The 20,710-nt window shown below is 47.5% G+C and overlaps 1 pseudogene; it reads left to right on the top strand.

Annotated features, from left to right (window-relative positions):
* The first annotated feature begins 19,508 nt into the window (after positions 1 to 19,508).
* LOC140430119 (early endosome antigen 1 pseudogene) lies at positions 19,509 to 20,315 on the top strand (annotated as a pseudogene).
* Positions 20,316 to 20,710: the final 395 nt, after the last annotated feature.

The raw sequence follows: 20,710 nt of genomic DNA on the forward strand, positions 1-20,710 counted from the left end.
CTGTCCTGCTACCTGCTATCAAGACCTACCTGTCGCTTGCCATTTCGTCCTCTCATGTCCACATATCCATCCTTGGTCTCTGCCATGTTCCAGTGAAGCCCAACGCAACTTGGTGGGACAACACCTTCCGATTAAGCACGTTTACAGCATTTTGGACTTAACATTGAGTTCAATAACTTCAGACTGTGAACTCTCCTCTCCATCTTCATCCCATTTTTATTTCTATCAATTTATTTTAATATCTTCCATTGATCCATTTTTACATTGCACTTTTCATCCCACCTTCCATCTTGTTTTCCCCTTGCTACCGTCTTTCCCTCCCCCCACTCCCTTTTCCCCTCCCCACTAGGGCCACCTGTTACCTTTTCCAGGTTGTCCTTTGGCACACTCTGATCTCTTAATGTGCTACTCTCAGCACCCTTATTGGCCATGATAGCCACCATTTACATCCCTTTTGTTTTGTCCACGACATCTTTGTCAATCTCCCTCTAGCTTACACCGATTGCTGGCCTTCTATCCAATCCTTCCTGCTCCATCCCTCTCCAGCCCCTATGAGAGTATCGCATCCTATTTCCAATTCTCATCCTATTTCCAGTTCTGTTTGGCTCTGATGAAGAGTCATCCACACTCAAAACATTAGCTCTGTATTATCTCCACAGATGATTTCAGAGCTGCTGAGATTTTCCAGCATTTTTTGTTTTTGCCTCGAGCGTTCCCTGTTGTCGAAGGACATCTGGGTATTCTGGCAGCAGTCACTGGGGCACTGCCTAGCAGTCTTTTGGACTTTGAGAGGCTCTTCGTGCATTCAGATTTTCTTGCTTGGATCTCTGGTAATTAATGAGAATGGACCAATTTTGGCATTAATGAGAGACTCTGTCACAGTGATGTTTGCCTTGAACCAGTCAGCAAAGCTCTTGCTTTCCACTTGTTGAGGTACAGTCTGAAGTATATCTCGTTTCACTGCTGCACCCTTGGGATTGCCAGAGAACACCTGTTCGGTTGAGCTGAGGAACTGTTGTTTTTTTATCTGGGTAGGGAATATGGCTGTGTTGATATGAGGCTGTAATTTCTGTTTTGAATGAAAAGAACTTCAAGGTTTGCACCCTAACCCTGGTGCCCTCCTGGGAATGTTCTGTATTGTAGCACTCTGGTGGTTGCATGGATTAAGAAGGTTGTTCAGAGTCATGTTTGCTTATGGTCAGGCCCAGCTAGTGTTTTGTTTATAAATTTAGAGTACCCAATTCTTCTTTTTCCAATTAAAGGGGCAATTTAGCGTGGCCAATCCGCCTAGCCTGCACATCTTTGGGTTGTGGGGGAGAGACCCACGCAGGCATGGGGAGAATGTGCAAACTCAGGCCCAGCTAGTGTTAATGCTCTGATCTTGGATGTTTCCAAGAGACCTTGATGCATAGTTTGTTCTGAAACAAGGTGTTAGTTACATAATGATTATAGTATCAGCAGGGCTCAAGTAATTGCTCCCATAGTCTGATGGGCATATGAAACAAACTCTGAGAAGGTACTTGATTCAGGGTTATTTGATGTTTTAATTTGAGGAACTGTATCAATTTGTGTTTTGAGGTGCAAGGTTTATAGATATATTAAAGCGGTGTTATCTACTCCAGTTTGATTTCTGATCAGACAGCCATTGTAAGATTTTCTGCATGTTGGCAATAACACAGGAGGTTCGGAGGGAAAGCCTCTCGAACCTCTCCACATGACCCTTCAAGAACCCACCCATTAAAGGAACATGCCACCACATCCCTCCCCTTTAAGTTCCTTATTAATACATCAATAACAATGGAATTATTTACAATATTATACAACAAATCGATCTGGATACTGTTCCATATATCTCTCTGAAGCAGAGCGCTGGAGACACTGGGACGCTTATCTGCCCAGACAAACGCCTGTAGTGATATCATGGTTGTGTTGTAATTCACCGACTGACCACTAGGGGTCTCACTAGTACATAAGTGAATGTTAGTCAGCTGACCCCTCAGACTGACTGGCGAGCTGAAAAGAGAGCCTGCTTGTGCATGATTTTGCTGTTATCAATCCATTGTTTTGTACGTAGTGTGGTAAACCACTGTGTTCTGATATTAGAGGTTGGACGGTAGAACCTGCACTACAGGTTCACCTGGGGCCCCTGCATGCTAGCTCCACCCAGGAGCCGGGTTATAAATATGCGTGGCCTCCAGCTCGCAGCCATTTTGTCAGCTGCTGTGGGAGGCCACACATTTGATACTAATAAAGCCTCAGTTTGGATTCAACTTCGTCTCCAGCCAAATTGATCGTGCCTCAATTTATTAGTATCAGATTCAGAAGATGGACCTCCGGATTAAACCAGATCGCCTGCAGCTGGATCCACACGCAAGCGACACCAGAAAGGACTTTCAGCACTGGCTAGCTTGTTTTGAAGCGTATATCAACGCGGCGCCGACCCCTGTTCCAGAGGCTCAGAAGATTCAAATATTGTACTCCAGGCTCAGCTCTAAAGTCTTCCCGCTGATCCAGGATGCGCCCAATTATGCTGATGTCATGACTCGACTCAAAGAAAATTATGAGCAGAAGACGAACACGCTCTTCGCCAGACACGCGCTCGCAACGCGTACTCAACTACCTGGTGAGTCAATCGAGGACTTCTGGAGGGCCCTGATCCCACTAGTTCAGGACTGTGACTGTCAGGATGTTACAGCTAAGGAGCACTCAGATCTCCTTATGCGGGACGCTTTTGTAACTGGGATTGGGTCTGATGTTATCAGGCAGCGGCTCCTAGAAGGAGCCACGCGCGACCTCACAGAGACTAAAACACTAGCGCTTTCCATGACGGTCACCCTGCGCAATGTCCAGTCCTACACCCCCAACCGCGTGGCCCACTCCTCCTACGCTTCATGGGCCCCACAGGCAGCCGCCCGGATCAGAGCTGATATTGCCAAAGCTGGAATGCACGCTATAGACGAAACATTTCCTTTCCAAGTAGACGTCGGACGTCGCCCTTGCCGCCACCCTCAACCAGGCAGGCAGGCCCGTGGCATTCTTTCCCCGCACCCTCCATGCCTCCGAAATACGGCACTCATCCGTCGAAATGGAGGCCCAGGCTATCGTTGAGGCTGTGCGACATTGGAGGCATTACCTGGCCGGCAGGAGATTCACTCCCCTCACTGACCAACGGTCGGTAGCCTTCATGTTCAACAACACACAGCGGGGCAAGATCAAAAATGATAAAATCTTGCGGTGGAGAATCAAGCTCTCCACCTATAATTACGAGATTATGTATTGCCCCGGCAAACTCAACAAGCCCCCAGACGCCCTATCCCGAGGTACATGTGCCAGCGTACAGGTAGACCGACTCCGGGCCCTGCACAACAGCCTTTGTCACCCAGGGGTCACTCGGTTGTATCACTTCATTAAGGCACAAAATTTGCCCTACTCCGTCGAGGAAGTAAGGACGATCACCAAGGACTGCCAGGTCTGTGCGGAGTGCAAACCTCACTTTTACCGGCTGGACCGCGCGCTCCTGGTGAAGGCCTCCCGCCCCTTTGAACGCCTCAGCGTGGATTTCAAAGGCCCCCTCCCCTCCTCCGATCGACACACATATTTCCTCAGTGTGATCGATGAATACTCCCGGTTTCCCTTTGCCATCCGATGCCCCGACATGACGTCTGCCACCGTCATTAAAGCCCTTAATTCTATCTTCACTCTGTTCGGCTTTCGCGCCTGCATCCACAGTGACAGGGGATCCTCATTCATGAGTGATGAGCTACGTCAGTTCCTGCTCAGCAGGGATATGGCCTCCAGCAGAACGACGAGCTACAACCCCCAGGGAAACGGACAGGTAGAAAGGGAGAATGGGACGATATGGAGGGCCATCCAGCTGGCCCCACGGTACAGAAATCTCTCGGCCTCCCGTTGGCAAGAGGTCCTCCCTGATGCACTACATTCCACTCGCTCATTACTCTGCACTGCTACTAACAGTACACCGCATGAACGTTTGTTTGCCTTCCCCAGGAAGTCCACATCCGAGGTATCGCTCCCAACTTGGCTCACAGCTCTGGGAACCGTGCTTCTCCGTAAACATGTGCGGCTCCGCAAGGCGGATCCGTTGGTGGAAAGGGTGCACCTGCTCCACGCAAACCCACAGTACACCTACGTGGCATTCCCTGACGGCTGCCAGGATAACGTCTCCCTCAGGGACCTGGCACCAGCAGGTTCCACCCCCCACACCACCCCTGTCGCCCACAGCGCCACCCTCCCCTCCCCCGCCACCCCCATCACCCCCCTAGGACCGTCTGTCCTCCCCCTGCCCACCCCCGTTGATGAAGAGGATTTCGGCACGCTCCCGGAGTCAACTTCGACCACGCCAGCAACAAGATCGCCGCCACCACTTCGTCGATCTCAAAGGACCATCAATTCGCCGGATCGGCTGAACCTCTGACCGGCCCGCCGGATGACCAGAGACATTTTTTACTGCTCTGTAAATATTAAAAATTGCTAATTGTATATAGTTATCCACCACCCCCGCCGGACTCAATTTTAACAGGGGGTGGATGTGGTAAACCACTGTGTTCTGATATTAGAGGTTGTACGGTAGAACCTGCACTGCAGATTCACCTGGGGCCCCTGCATGCTAGCTCCACCCAGGAGCCAGGTTATAAATATGCGTGGCCTCCAGCTCGTAGTCATTTTGTCAGCTGCTGTGGGAGGCCACACATCTGATACTAATAAAGCCTCAGTTTGGATTCAACTTCGTCTCCAGTCAAATTGATTGTGCCTCATGTAGTATACTCACAGTTAAAGTCAATAAATCGTTTATAACTTTAACTACAAGTTACGGGCAGCATGGTGGCACAGCGATTAGCACTGTTGCTTCACAGCTCCAGGATCCCAGGTTCGATTCCCGGCTTGGGTCACTGTCTGTGTGGAGTCTGCATGTTCTCCCCATGTCTGCGTGGGTTTCCTCCGGGTGCTCCGGTTTCCTCCCACAGTCAAAAGACGTGTAGGTTAGGTGGATAGGCCATGCTAGATTGCCCTTAGTGCCCAAAAAGGTTGAGTGGGGTTGCTGGGTTGCAGGTATGGGGTGGAGCATGGGCTTAAGTCGGGTTCCCTTTCCAAGGTCCGGTGCAGACTGGATAGGTTGAATGGCCTCCTTCTGCACTGTAAATTATATGATTCTACGTGTCCTTGTAATAAATAAGGCCATCCGACAAGAACATTACAATGCCGATATTAATTTGTTGATCGTAATAAAAAATGCTATGGGTAAAAAATGGGGATACTTTTAAATAAGAATAAAAACCTAGGTAGCACATCCATCTTAATAGTTTGGATCCTTTCCGCTAGACTCACGCGGAGGTTATTCCCCCTCTGGAAGTCCATTTAATCTTGCTGATGAGGTTTGAAAAGTTCAGTTTGTGGAATAAGTCCCAGTTGTAGGCCATGCGGATCCCCAGATATCGAAAATTAGAGGGCGGAGGAAGTCAGATTTGTGCGGATGTTGGCTTTCGGGGAATTGTACATCAGACGAACCCAGGGGGGGAATTTGGGGCCAAAACCAAATCCATCCAAGATCTCAAAAAGGCAGTTCCACTCCACCCTATCAAAATGCTTTTTCTGCATCCAAAGCTACTATAACTTCAGGTTCCTGAGCAGATGAAGGGGATAGGACAATGTTCAAGAGACGTCAGACATTGTCCGATAACTATCTACCTTTGATAAAGCCTGTCTGATCCTCCAAAATTATATCACGAAGATATGACTCCAACCGGGTTGCCAGGATTTTTGCCAGTATCTTAACAACAGTGTTAAGGAGTGAAAGAGGGCGGTATGATCCACACTCCACTGGGTCCTTACCCTCTTTCAGGAGCACCTAGATTGTGGCTTGGGCCAAGGACGGGGGTAATGATCCCCTAGATAGTGAATCATTGAGATGTACAAAATTAAAAGTATTAGTTGCTCTGCGAACCTCTTATAAAATTCGGATGGGAAGCCATAAGGATCTGGGCTTTGCCAGACTGCAGCCAATCGATCCATTTCTGGATTTCTTCTGGGCTTAAGGGGAATTCCAGTTCCCATTCCTGCCTTTCTCAATGGTCAGGATGTGTAAATCATCTATAAACCTCAACATGTCTGAAGTATCTGGAGGAGGCTCAAACTCATAGAACTCACGGTAAAAATCACTGAAAAGCCGCATTTACCCGGAGAGGGGCTAAAACTAGATTACCTTCTTTGCTCCGAGTCTGAGGAATTTCTCAGGAGGCTGGCTGCTTCTTGAGTTGAAGCGCACAAAGACATTTTCCCCATAATCGTAGAAGGTCCAAGAACAACGTAACCGATCCACCGCTTTGTTCGTGGAAATCAATTTAAATTGCAGTTGCAAGTTTTTTCTGTGCATCAGTAATTCTCGCATTGGGGAAGCAGAATATTGTCGGTCAACCTCCACGATGGAGTCCACCAGCCTTTGTTGTTCCTCTTACTCCTTTTTCACAATGTGAACTTTATATGAGATAATTCACCCCCCTTATGAAAGCCTTTTGGGTTTTCCATAGCGTTGACGTAGCGATTAACTCTGTTTTGCTGAGTTTGATGAACTCTGCTACAGCAGCAGACAATCACTCACACAATTTGCCATCAGACAATAACGTGATGCCTAGTCTGCAGGACGGGGGCTCAGGGAGACCAAAACAAAAACAACATTCAATAGGATGAGGGCATGGTCCGAGATGTCAATTGCTGAGTATTTAGCTGTTCTCACTGAGGGGAGGAGGAATTTATCAACATCAAATTCTGGAGTAGGCACGGTGAACATGCAAAAAAAAAAAGAAAATTCTTTACTGTTTGGGTGCAGAAAACGCACGGGTCAACCCCTCCAGTCCTATCCATGAAAGAGGCCAATGCCCCACATCCCAGTTTGGGGCCGGGATTTGGACATGGAGAGGTCCACTTTAGGGTCCAAGACACAGTTTAAATCTCCTCCCAGAATCATCTGATGTGAGTTTAAATCGGGGAGAGCGTTCCACCAGGAAGTTTCCGAAGCTCGGGTTGTCCCAATTGGGAGCAGAAATATTCACCAAAACAATCGGAGTATGAACCTCAGGTAATAATACCGTTGGGGTCATCCATAATCCGGAGGGAGTAAATTGTATTTTTTGTGGATTATTTCGCCGTGCTTCTGGCCCTACCATTAAAGCCTGAGTGAAATTGTCCCTCCCAATTTGTGCAAAGCCTCATCTGGTCCTTCACCCGCAAGTAGTTCTCCTGTAGGAACACAATACCCAGGACCAGACCCTTCAAGTGTGCAAAGATCCTTGCCCACTTCATGTTTCAGGATATGATGTGGAGAGGAGAACTTCCACCTCCTCTCCCACCATGGTCAGCCATTATATCTGTAGTTCAACAGGCAAGAAACTTTGTAACGCCACGGCGAGGAGATCCCACCAGGACTGCAGTCTGTACCGGTCCTAAGGCCGGACAAGTACAAATTAGTGGATAACATCAAACTACCAGCTATGCCACCCTCCCTTCCCCTCGGGGTTGGTTTAGCACAGTGGACTAAACAGCTGGCTTGTAATGCAGGTTCAATTCCCGTACCGGCCTCCCCGAACCGGCGCCGGAATGTGATGACTAGGGGCTTTTCACAGTAACTTCATTGAAGCCGACTTGAGCCTGAGCGATTATTATTATTCTCCCTAACCCCACAATCCCCAACAAAGACATCAAATTTATTTAAAACTTAAACTCTCTAACACTAAAGTCTAAGCTCCCCATCGCCAAATATTTGCGAGTGGGAGCTGCAGAATACCCACACTTACAACCTCCCTTCTCTTGGCCCATCTCTAGCTTTAGCTGAGAGGCTTTCCAACCGATCCTGTATTGAAAGTTAAAAACCTTCATTAACCATATTCAAAAACTAGAATTACACATAAAACAATCCTGTGATAATAACCGCGATATAAGAACAATATATATAAGAATATCAAAATGAGAACAAAAGGGGAACACTTCAACAGTAATAACTTTACAGTGTAAATCAGCCAAATAAACAATAATATGACTTCTGAACAGACAACAGTCTAACTTTTAAACAACAATAGTGAAGGATTTATACAGAATTCAAACCCAGTTTCTTTACAAAAGTATTTGCCTCCTCTGGGGAGTGAAGAAGCGATCCTTTCCCTTGACCGAAACCTGAAGGCGGAATTGGTAAAGTAGCCCAAACCGGATACCCTTCTTGAATAGGGCTGATTTTGCCCCATTAAAAGCCACTCTTTTCTTCACTAATTCCTCTCTAAAGCCCTGGTGAAACCGGATCGAGTGACCCCCACATTTAACGACGTGGCGATCCTTGGCCCATTACAGGATTTGCTCTTTTACTTTGAAGTTATGGAACCTCAAGATCATCTCTCGAGGGGGTTCCTCTGCACAAGGTCTTGGTCGCAGCGTGCAATTATCCCGATCCAGCTCCGGGGGGATTTAAACACCTTCTCATCCACCATTTTGAAAAGCACATCGGCTATAAATTCTGTGGGAGTGTTGCCCTCAGTTCCCTCCGGCAGACCCATGAGGCGGATGTTTTCCCTTTGAGACCTGTTCTCAAGGTAATTTACCCTATTATTTAGCAACTTATTCATGTCCAGGACCAAAGACAGGTTTTATTCCAGTGCCGTGATCTGCTCACTGTGGTCGGTGAGGGCCAGTTCCATATTCTGGACCGTGTCACACCATGCTTCCATTTTTTTATCCATCCCATCCAACTTGTCAAGATTTAAGTTAAGGACTCGTCGACTGAACTTTTTATTTCTCTAGCCAGGTCCCAATGTTTTTTTTCAATTCAGCTGCCACAATGCGGCTGATGTCCTCAACTGATGACCACAAGGTCGCCTGGGAGGAGGAGGAGCTCGACCCCGCCATTTTGTCTCCTGCCGACTCCAACAAAGCCTCTGAGTGTGAGGAATACATTTGGCTCCCTCTCGTCTTCCTGTTGTTTTTGAACATTTTAATGTACTGTGTATTTCCCCTGATCTTCTGTTTTCCAGCTAGCGCTACTTATTATGCACTATATCATAGATTATGAGTCGGGTCAGGTTGGAGCGCCTTCCGGTCTGTGTCCACCGCTTACATCCGCTGCCGGAAATCCCTACTATGTAAAGTCAAAGCACGTGGGATCGCAGGTACTGCCTTAAGGTGAATGGAAAGCTGATTAGCAGACAGGAAGCAAAATGTTGGAAATAATGGAACGTTTTCCGATTGACAGGCAGTGACAAGTGGGGTACCACAGGGATCTGTGCTAGGACCCCAACTGTTCACATCATATATTAATGATTTGGACGAGGGAACTAAATGTATTATCTCCAAATTTGCAGATGATACAAAGTTGGGCGGGAGGGCGAACTGTGAGGAAGATGCAGAGATGCTTCAGCAGGCCTGAGTCAGTGGGCACATGCATGGCAGATGCAGTATACCATGGATAAATGTGAAGTTATCCATTTCAGTAGCAAAAATAGGAAGTTTGATTATTATTTGAATGGGTGTAAATTGAGAGAGGCAGATACTCAGCGAGACCTTGGTGTCCTTGTGCATCAGTCGCTGAAAGTAAGCGCGCTGCGCGCCGTAAGAGCAGGCAGTAAAGAAGGCAAATGATATGTTAGCCTTCATAGAGAGAGTATTTGAGTATAGGAATAAGCATGTTTTACTGCAATTGTATAGGCATTGGTGAGGCCACACTTGGAGTATTGTGTGCAGTTTTGGTGTCCTTATCTGAGGAAGGATGTTCTTGCGATGGAAACAGGGCAGCAAAGGTTTACCAGGCTGATTCTTGGGATGGCAGGGCTATCATATGAGGAGAGACTAAATTGGTTAGGATTATATGAATTGGAGTTTAGAAAAGTGAGAAGGGATCTCATAGAAACGTATAAAATTCTAACAGGATTAGACAAGATAGATTCAGAAAGGATGGGTGGGATTCTCCGAGCCTCCACGCCGAAATCGCGCTCGGCGCGGGGGCGGAGAATAGGGTGTCAGACCCGCGATTAGGTCCGACACCTTCCCGCGATTCTCTACGGACCAGAGAATAGCCGCCAATTGCACGCACGGTCGACGCGGTGCCGGTCAGGGGCCATTCAGAGAGATCCCCGCACCGATTCTCCTCCGGCAGCTGGCCATGTTCCCGCCGGTGTGGTTTTAACATGGTTCCACATGGCGGGAGCTCAGAGTGCCGGCAGCGGACCCAGTCCGCGGCAGTCCTGGTGGGGGGTGGGGGGATCCATCGACGGGGGGTACCTCCAGGACAACCAGGGTTCCGATCGGGGGTCACCGCTTGGCGGGCACGCGCGATCTGGGGGGGCATATATTGGGGGGGCCGGCTTGCCGTGTGGGTCCACCATGTTGCGCGGGGCCGCCACCGCAGGCGGCCGCCATGAGCATGCGCGGACCCGTGGCCAGAAGTGCAGGGCCCCGTATCGGCAGCCAGTGCTGCGTGGAGAACCCTGGGGCCCTGCAAGCCCGCCTCAAACGGAGAATCACTCTGGACTTTCTCCAAGAAAGTCCAGAGTGATTTATGCCCGCTTTCCCGCGGGCGTGGGGACATAGCCCCATTTTTAGAGAATTCCGCCCAGTGTTCCTGATGCTAGGGGAGTCTGATCTCAGGGTCATAGTTTGAGGATAAGGAGTAAACCTTTTAGGATTGAGGTATGGAGAAATTTCTTCACCTAGAGAGTGGTGAATCTATGGAATTCACTACCACAGAAAGTAGTTGAGGCCAAAACATTGTGTAATTTCAAGAAGGAATTAGATGTAGCTCTTGGAGCTAAAGGGATCCAGGGATATGGGGGGAGGCGGGATCAGGATATTGAACTTGATGATCAGCCATAATCATAATGAATGGCGGAGCAGGCATGAAGGGCTGAATGGCCTCCGCCTGCTTCTATTTTCAATGTATGTTTCTATGTATCAGTATTTGTTGCCCACCCCTAAATGCCTTTGAAAAGGTGATAGTGAGCAGACGTCTTGAACTGCTCCAGTGCGTGTAGTGTAGATACAAATACAGTGCTAGAGTTCCAAGTTTCTGACCCAACGGGTGAAAGAACAGCGATATATTTCCAATTCAGGATGGCATATGGATTGGAACTGACAGGTGGTTGTCATGTGAGAGTACCTTTAAGACATGGATGTTTAAGCAATGTACCTTTAAGAAAACAGTGATGTCAGAGAGGGGGTGGAGCTGAGCTCAGGTCAGCCATTTTGAAGTTTCAGTTTGAAAAAGAGCTTGCGTGTGTCTGTGTGTTTCCAGAGAGCTGCAGTTTGGAGGAAAAGAGCTTGTGTGTGTCTGTGTGTTTCCAGAGAGCTGCAGTTTGAAAAAACAGCTTGTGTGTGTCTGTGTGTTTCCAGAGAGCTGCAGTTTGAAAAAGCAGCTTGTGTGTGTCTGTGTATTTCCAGAGAGCTGCTGTTTGGCGGAAAAGAGCTTGTGTGTGTCTGTGTGTTTCCAGAGAGCTGCAGTTTGAAAAAGCAGCTTGTGTGTGTCTGTGTGTTTCCAGAGAACTGCAGTTTGGAGGAAAAGAGCTTGGGGAGTGTCTGTGTTTTGCAGTGAGCTGGATTTTGTATGATCTCTGCCATGAAAGACCATCTCTGGATCATTTGAGTGATTTAAACTCATAATAGTAAAGCCTTTAACCTGATGTGATTCTGTTTAAAGGTGTTAAGTCTCTTGGAAGTTTGAAGAAACATTTTGAGGAATTATTTACTGTTGTAATATTTTCGGAGTTATCTTTGAAGTACGGGGTGTTAAGAGATCCAATCTTTATTTACGATGTTAAGTTGAGTTCATGGAATAAACATTGTTTTGTGTTTAAAAACCCATGTGTCCATGATTGTAATCTCACACCTAGGGAACAAGCCGTGTGCTAGGAAAAGCAACAAATACATTAAAGGGAGAGGTTGGTTGAACTCCATGATACGTTTTGGGGTTCTGAAAACGCCTCGCCCAGAACAGGTGTTCCTATGCGTTTGCTGCCCTTATCTTTCCAAGTGATGAAGGAAACTTGGTGAGTTGCTGCAGTACTGGTGCTGGAGTAGTGAATGTTTAAGGTAGTGAGTGGTGTACCGATCAAGCAATCTACCTTTCCTTGGTTGCTGTTGAGCTTCTTGAGAGTATTGAGAATTGGAGCTACACTCATCCAGGCAAGTATTCGATCACACTCCTGCCTTGTGTCTTGTAAATATTGGACAGAGTCCATGTTGCCAGGAGACTCGAGGCGGCGGCCCATGTTATGGCCCCGCCCCACACCCTGAGGACCCGACCGCCCAGCAGGCCAGGGAAGGACACAGACTGGGAAGCCGGCGACGGCCCAATGTGTACAACGTCACTGGTCTTCCGAACAAGTGACGGACAGTGTGTGCCGCAGGAGACTCCGCCTCAACAAGAAGACGGCGTTACATCTGTGCTATGTCCTCGTGGATATTTTAATGGGTTTCACAGAGTGTCCATCACTGCTTCATTCTCTCTCGGGTGCCGACCCATTCTCCCCACCCCTTCCACACCCTTCCCCAGCCCCCCCACCCCCCCCCCATGCACACGCCCCCTCCTTACCACCTACCCACTCTTTCTCACCCCTCCCTTCCAGTGCCCCCTCAATGATCCTGGACGTATTTTGTCTTCTGTGCTCTACCTCTGCGTTAAGGTGTATCCCCAGGATGCACATCAGAGGTGGAGGGAGCCAGCTGCTTACCACGTCCCGTGGCCTTCAATGACCTGGGCGGGCATCCTTTGGCGGCTCTGGGGCTCGAAAGCCCTGGTGCACTTGCCAGCGGCACATGCCACGCTAGGCCGCACTGCGCCGGATGCTGACAGCGAAACATGCCGTTGTGAGAGGGGTGGATCTCCGGGGAGCTGATGGCCGTCATCGCCACTCTGTAGGATGGGTCGCAGTTGGCATCCAGCATTCTCTCCTCCCATTCGGTGCCCATAGGGGCCCGACGTTCACCTCAGGAGTAAGGGGCAGTTGTTTCAAGCCCCGGCTGCCCCTGCATCATCCGGCTCCACCATCCCTGGCGGCTCACCAATGTCTGCAGCATGGTGTTGACGCTTGCAGCGATGTTACTCAGTGGCTGGACCATGCTCTGCATTGCTTCGCCATGCCTACCTGCGACTGGGATAAGCTCCGCAGCGCCTTGGCTATTCCCATCTGAAACTGGAACACGCCATGCAGTGCATCATCAAGGTCTGCCTGGTACTGGGTCACATCTCCCAGCGAGTCAGACATTCTACCGAGGCCCTCAACCATGGCCTCCACCGATTGACACCTCCACTCATGCTGCTGATGTCGTTCACTAGGCTCTCCACTGGGGTTGCCACCCTAGCAGTGTTGGTCTCGGTGCTACGCATTGTTGCTGCCATCTCCCGCACCCATAGCTTCTGGGACTCCTCCAATCGGCTAAGGATCTTCTAGGGAGTTGCTGACATCCCCCTCTGAATATCATGACCGTATTCTATCGTCTGTATCAGCTCCAGGTAAACCTGGTCCAGAGGCTCAGCATCTTGCTGGGACCCAGCTGGGTCCTGGGATCCAGCAGACCTCTGACTGCTGTCTCTTCTGGGCGTATCTGACTCCATCTGATGTGCATCTGCAACTGTGTGGTGCTCAACAGAATGTGCCCCAGAGGCCGACCACTACCGTTGCCCACTAAGATTTGTTTCTGTGCTGGTGGAGGGTGGGGGTGACAGCTGTGCTGCATCAATGGCGGCATCTTCCAAGCTCTTCTCTGAGGTGTTCTCATGGGAGGAGGGGAGGGGGGGACCACCCCAGATGGGCAGCACCATCAGCTGGAGGTCCTACGGGAGAATGGACATGTGGTCATTGGGAGGGATGGGTCAGTCTGTATGACATTAACAACTCGTGTTTGACAGTCCATCTGGGTGGAGGCCGGTGTAAACTCACCTCTGCGGCGTGCTCCAACCTCCAGGTTGGTAACTGATCTGTCTTTGGCCACTGCCGTAACCTCCCAGGCCCGTTTCTCGAAGGTGGTCTGGGCCCTCTCCCATCGGTTGTGGGCCAACTTCTCCAGCGGAGACACAGAGGGGGCATCGTTAGTTGTGGGAGGGTGCTTTGGGGTGGGCTGTATGGGGGGATGGGGAGTATGGGGGTTACTATGGAGGAGGGAATAGTATGTGGGGGAGCCGGGCAGGTGTCTGGTGGAGGTCATCCTGGTCACGCTCCCCGAGTTGACGGCCGATGCCACTTCCTCCCAGACGGCGGTGTCTGCCCTGTGGCTGACTCTCCTGGACTCTCTGGGGAACAGGGCATCCCATTTGGCCTCCACCGCGTCCAACATTCGTCCAAGGTCGGCGTCACCAAAGTGTGGGGCTGGTCTCCATGGCGGCATGGCTGTGAGCGGAGTGGGGTTGGTTGTGCAGGAGTGGTTTAAGTGTTGCTGTCACTTGTTAGCAGCGGGCTGTCAAGCACTGTCCTGGGCGATCAGCCAGTGAAACATGATTTGGGGCATGAATCCCGTGGGGCCTCGTTAAGTGGGCGAATTAACGATTTATAGTGGTGACGGCCTTGCCGGGCCAAGCACCAGGGAGCTCGTGGCATTTCCCGCTCACTACCACACTTTTCCATTAAATTACGCCCTGTAACTTTGCATCCACAAATTTGATAATTATTCATTTAATGGGTTCAAAGTAATTAGAAAACCAAAATATATTCATTTGGGTCCAACTGTACTTTGAAAAGTCGGACAATAGACATTTGCGGATTTCTTTTGATATTGCTCAGTAAAGTAGCAACAAAAACATAAGTCAAGGTGAAAAATGCCTGATATTTATATAGTGGGGTATCACATCTTCTAGAAATGTCTCAAAGCATCTTGCATGCAATGAATTATTTGAAGTTATAAGACCTCAACTCCTGGGATTTTACTTACTTAAGTTCGGATGCAGGATTTTTGAGATATTGACAAATTATTCAGCCATGAGCTCTTCTTAAAAGGATGAATTTAATGAAGCAGATCCAAAACCATGATGAAGGAGCTTATTTTATTGTGCTCCTGTATTATCTTTGATTACACTTCACTGTGTGTTATGATACACTACGGAGTGCAATATGTGTTACTCAAATCTTGGTTACTGATGAGGTCTTCTGAATCTCGATGAACTCTTCCAGTAGTAACAAAAGGTTTATTGAGTAACTATAACAATAATTGTGTGAGTTCTTTACTTTAACATTGATACGAGTGATAAGGTTAACAACATCTAACTACAGTAACTATGCGTAACTACACTAACCATCTGAGCTAATCTGATACTCCTGTTCTGGTCGCAGTCCATCCAAAAGAGAGTGAGAGAGACCCAATGTGGTTTCTTTTATACCCCTGTTGGTCCGGCCCTCTAGTGATCATGTGGTGCTACTGATTACACATTAACCCCTTATGTACATGCACATACAGAGATCACTACAGAGCTGCGCTCCAAAAGCTAGTGGTTCAAAACAACCTTTTGGACTTTAACCTGGTGTCGTAAGACTAAAACCATGATGTTCTCGCACAGAGAATTTTAAAGGATTCTCACAAAGTGTTTTACTTAAATAATTCTCAAAGAAGATCCACTTAAGTCAAACAACTTGGTAGTTGCATTTCAGTTCTAGGTGATTGGCCAAATCACTTTTAATTCTTCAGTAATGATTATCTGAAACATCTTTCATACCCCTTTTCAGTAGGTTACCCTGGTTACGTTGAAAGAACTTTTTTTTTGAAAAATATTTTAATCAAAATTTTTAACATTTTAATATTTTTACAACACACAAACCCAATGCCAACCCACCCTCTGAACTGCTCCCCCTCCCCCACCCCTTGATCCACAAGGAAACCAGATCCACAAAATGCAAGACAAACAAATGCCATCTCTGGTGGAACCTCTCATCCACCCCTCTCAGCGCAAATCTCACCTTCTCCAAATACAGGAACTCCATTAGATGTCCCAGCCAAGCCGAGGAGTGGGGGTGACGGGTGGGATGGGGTGAGGGCAGGGGAAACTGATCTCCATCCCAACAGAAGCCACCTGCGAGCAATCACTGAGGCAAGGCTAAGATATCCCAAAATTTCTACAACTTCAGGCAGGACCAGAAAATATGGACATGATTGGCTGGGCCCCTCCCACACCATTCGCAACTATCCAAAAGAACCTTATTGTCTTTTAGAAAGGTTCTTTATAGGAAATATCAAATAATTGTCGGGTTCTTTGCTTAAAACATGGAGTGAAAGCCCACCCTGACATTGTTCATTTTGGCATGATATCGGTTAATTATGTTCACAACTGTTCATTATGGTTATCCAATCTAATTGTTCTTATTCCTTATCAAACTATTGAAACATAAAGGACTGGATTCTTTGTTGGCCGAAGCCAAAATCAGGAAACGTGATTGTGCGGAGAATTGGTTCTGACGGCAAAATTGTGGTGGATGCCAGTTTCACGCCAAATCACAATTCTCCGTTGCCTCAACAGCGGCGTCAATGTCTTGCAGAACGCACGGAGAGGAAACACCCTTGGCACATCATTAGCGGGCCCGACCCGGTATTCTCCAGGGCCTCCGCAATTCTCCGCCTCCACTGGGGCGAATTCCCGATGTCGAGGTTCACTTGTGCTTTTAAAAATTGTGAAACTGGTCGTGGCTGCTGAGGAAGAGAGAGAGGTTACGGAAAGTGCCCAACATCGCCATAGTATTCTGACAGTCGTGTGTGCCGCTGGCCAGGGGGCTTCTGCCAGGGCCGGGGGAGTAGCAGGGGGTAGCCATGCGGTGGGCTGTGGGGTCAGGGTGGACGGGCACGTAACGTCATTGCCATGGCCTGCAAGGCAGCCATGCAGCTACGCATGTCACTGACTGCCCACTGTGAGCTTAGCCTCCTGAGTGTCAATCATGGACCGGGTGAATCAGACACTGTTTTTCATTGGAATCGATTGTGTTCCACATGGCGCCGGTTCGAGCCCCTCAACAGTCGCTAAATCGGTCCAGGCGCGACGCCAGCTTTGTTGTCATAGAAGTCCACGAATCCTGCCCCGGTGTCAATACTTAGTCTCAGGAACGGAGAATCTGGCGGTATATGTTTTGGGAATTCAAAAGGTATTATTGTTAAGGCAATTTTAACTTTTGCATTTTAATTTAAATTCTGTGGTGTATTGATAATATCTAATTATTTTCTTTGTAAAGCTATATCTGTGATTTGTGCCTGAAATTACTTTAGGAAAACAGAACATTAAATAAAAAGGCTATTTCCCAAATTAAAGTATAAAATTCCATTTTACCATTTGGCTTTTTTAAGGAGGTGGGTGATGATGGCAGATTTAAAAAGGAGTGGGACAGTACCAGAGAAAAGAGATTTGTTTACAGTATCAGCTAGCTTGACATTTAGTACAGTGATAGCGAATACAAAAAGCAGATTGACTTCTTGTAACAACCTCTATTTGTCTAATAAACTGTCGATGTAAAATATCAGAAAAGGAGTGTGGAGTGAGATTTTCTTATACTGTCCGTTGCCAATATTGTAAATGTTTCATGAAATGTATTCCTTTATGAATCTGATGAATCTTTGAATCTATTAATTTGATTCTTTCATGTACAATATCACACTAATGCCTCTACATTATTTCCTACATTATAATCAAAGCACATCCTGGGTTATCTGGTGGTTGTGAAAAGAACTTTATAAATGCAAGTTTTGTTTTCTTTCTGTCTTTTAATAGTAGAACTTTTTGAAATTATAGTTCCTGTGATGTGCTATACAGCTTACAAGTTATTGTTTCCACAAATACCAAATGTTAACACAGAAATATTTTTAAATGATTAAATACCGCAGGTTTGTCATTACTATTATTTAGTAATTTAATGCCTCTTTTGTCAGCTTCCTATCATTCAGTACTGAGAGGAGTGGCATGTTTGTAAGCCCATGCCACCCTATGAGGAACTACTAAAGACAACATGAAAGCTGGAATAACTCGCCTTCTTATTTCCCAACACGTGGGGAAGAGTTTAATCCTTTTTTGGTGCCTACTTTGACAGCTGAAGACTATCCACATGGAAAATCATTAAAAATATGTTGTACCACTTTGTCTTTGGATTCATGGATATGCATGAAATATGTTGTGATATAAATCACTATTTGCTAAATCATGGGCTTTCTTTGGAACAGATTGTACACAGCATTGGGCAGAGTTGTAGAGGGGAGATACCTCACTGCACTATGTTTCATTTCCTCTCAGTTAGAACTGACGGCACGGTACCACAGTGGTTAGCACTGTTGCTTCAGAGCGCCAGGGTCCCAGGTTCGATTCCGGCTTGGGTCACAGTCTGTGCGGAGTCTGTACATTCTCCCTGTGTCTGCGTGGCTTTCCTCTGGGTGTTCTGGTTTCCTCCCACAAGCCCCGAACGATGTGCTGTTAGGTGGATTGGATATTCTGAATTCTCCCTCTGTGTATCCGAACAGGTGCCGGAATGTGGCGACTAGGGGATTTTCACAGTAACTTCATTGCAGTGTTAATGTAAGCCTACTTGTGACAATAAAGATTATTATATTACATAGCACATCACATGCACTACATTTCCCAGAAGGCATCATACTGACACAGGTAGAGGGCGGGTATAAAAAGAGGGGGTTTGAACAGAGTCATCTGGCTGGCTGAGAACCTGAGCCCTAACTTTCAAGTCACCGAGTAAGAGACTTTATTTCTGTTTTAGCTTGAAAAATAGCTAGGGTAAAAAATAACTGGTAAATAACTAGGTTTGTTTTGTTTTCTTTCCTTATTATTTGAAGCACCTCAATTATTTGAAATAGACTTTTCAACAATAAATGTACAGTCAGTGTGCAGTTTACCTGAACACCCATTTTAAAGTGAGCTTAAACTCCTGTCTACAAGATTCAATACCACACACTTCCCTTAGTGATAATACAGTGGTGGAGAATGTGGGTATAGACTGGAAAAAAGCCACACATACCGGAACCATGGAGAATCTATTACAGCAACTCGTGCAGGCAAATCTCATGCAGCAAACTGCAAACTGACAACAGGCTGAAACGAACCGACTGCTAATAAAAGAGTAGTGGAGGGAACAGCAAACATTGACAACAAAGCTGTCAGCTGCTGAGACACTGATGCAAAGAGCACACATTCAACTGGGTCAGAGTGTGGAGACTAACCAGAAACATCGAATCCCTACGGTGCACAAGGAGGCCGTTTGGCCCATCGAGTACACCAGCCCTCTGAAAGAGCACCCTACCTAGGTGCACCCCCCCCCCCCCCCCCCGCCATATCGCTGCAACCCCACCTAAGCTTTGAACTGTGGAAAAAAACTGGTGCACCCAGAGAAAACCCACGCAGACACCGAGTATGTGCAAACTCCTCACAGACAGTCTCCCAAGGCCAGAATCAAACCCGGGTACCTGGCACTGTGAGGCAGAAGTGCTAACCACTGTGCCGCCATGCCATCCCAGAGAGGTGGAAAGAAGAGAAGGCCCAGCTGCAGGATGCGATGAATCAGCTACACACAAAGCTGCTGGAGACTGAGAGGCAGCTTGGTGAGATACAGGGCTGGTTGAAGGAACAGAGTAAGCTGTCTAAGTTGAAATAAGAGGAAAAGCAAATGTTTGACCTGTGGCTCAAACTCTCCTGCACCAAGGAACAGGTAAAGGAAAATACAGCTGCTTCAACTGAAGTACAGTATCAATTGGACAAACTAAGACAACAGCACCAGGAGTTACAGACTGGTCAGCAGAACACATCTTAGCTAAGGGAAAAACAGAATGATCTGGAGCATGTACTGTGCCAGATTGGGGACAAGGGCCAGAAGATTCAGAATCTGGAGGCTCTGCTATGGAAGAGCAAAGACAGCATGGTGCAACTCTAAACTGAGCGACAGGAGCTTGTTGCTAAAGTTCAAGATTGCAAGGGCGAGGTGGCTATTTTGAATTAACTGTAGGAGAAGAACCATGGCCTGCAAAAACAGGTTGTTCAGTTAACTGAGAAGCTGAAAAATCAAATGGAGAGTCACAACCAGGCACAAGACAACTCACACCAAGCAAATGCAGGAGCAGAAATCTCAGCTGCATGCTGCTGAAGACTGAACTCACTCCCTTGAGTCTACCATTCGTGACTCAACAATAGGGCTTGGTGAAACCAAAGAGGAGATGACTCAACTGGACTTACAGGTGAAGGGAAAAACAGAGAGCTGCTGCTATCTGCAGAAGTGTCCAATAATGCATAAAGAGCTGATCTAGAAAACCATTTACAAACTGCAAAGCATACTGTGATGAACGGTTACTGCCTTATCATCATGTAAGGTGATGTCCCCTTTAAGACCGGGCTTGGAACCCTGGGGACTCCGCCTCTGGCTCCGCCCATCTGGGAGCCATACATAAAGGGCAGCCTCATGGTCTGTGTAGCAGTCAGCTCTCGTCTCTAGCTCTAGCATAGTTATTAGTCTAATAAAGCCTTCTTTACAGTTTAATCTCTAAGCGTCATTATTGAGGGTACCTCAATTTATTAGACTAAACTAGATTCAGGATGGACGCAGGCCTAAAACCAGAGAAGCTCAATCTGGAAGCACAAACGCCGGAGGCAAAGGAAATTTTTAAATACTGGCTGCGATGCTTCGAGGCCTACCTGGACTCCGCAGAGACTCCCATCCTGGGGCCACGCAAGCTGCGTCTACTCCACGCCTGGGTGAGTCACAGA

The sequence above is a fragment of the Scyliorhinus torazame genome, chromosome 9 (genome assembly GCF_047496885.1).
Source record: "Scyliorhinus torazame isolate Kashiwa2021f chromosome 9, sScyTor2.1, whole genome shotgun sequence".
Taxonomy (NCBI): domain Eukaryota; kingdom Metazoa; phylum Chordata; class Chondrichthyes; order Carcharhiniformes; family Scyliorhinidae; genus Scyliorhinus; species Scyliorhinus torazame.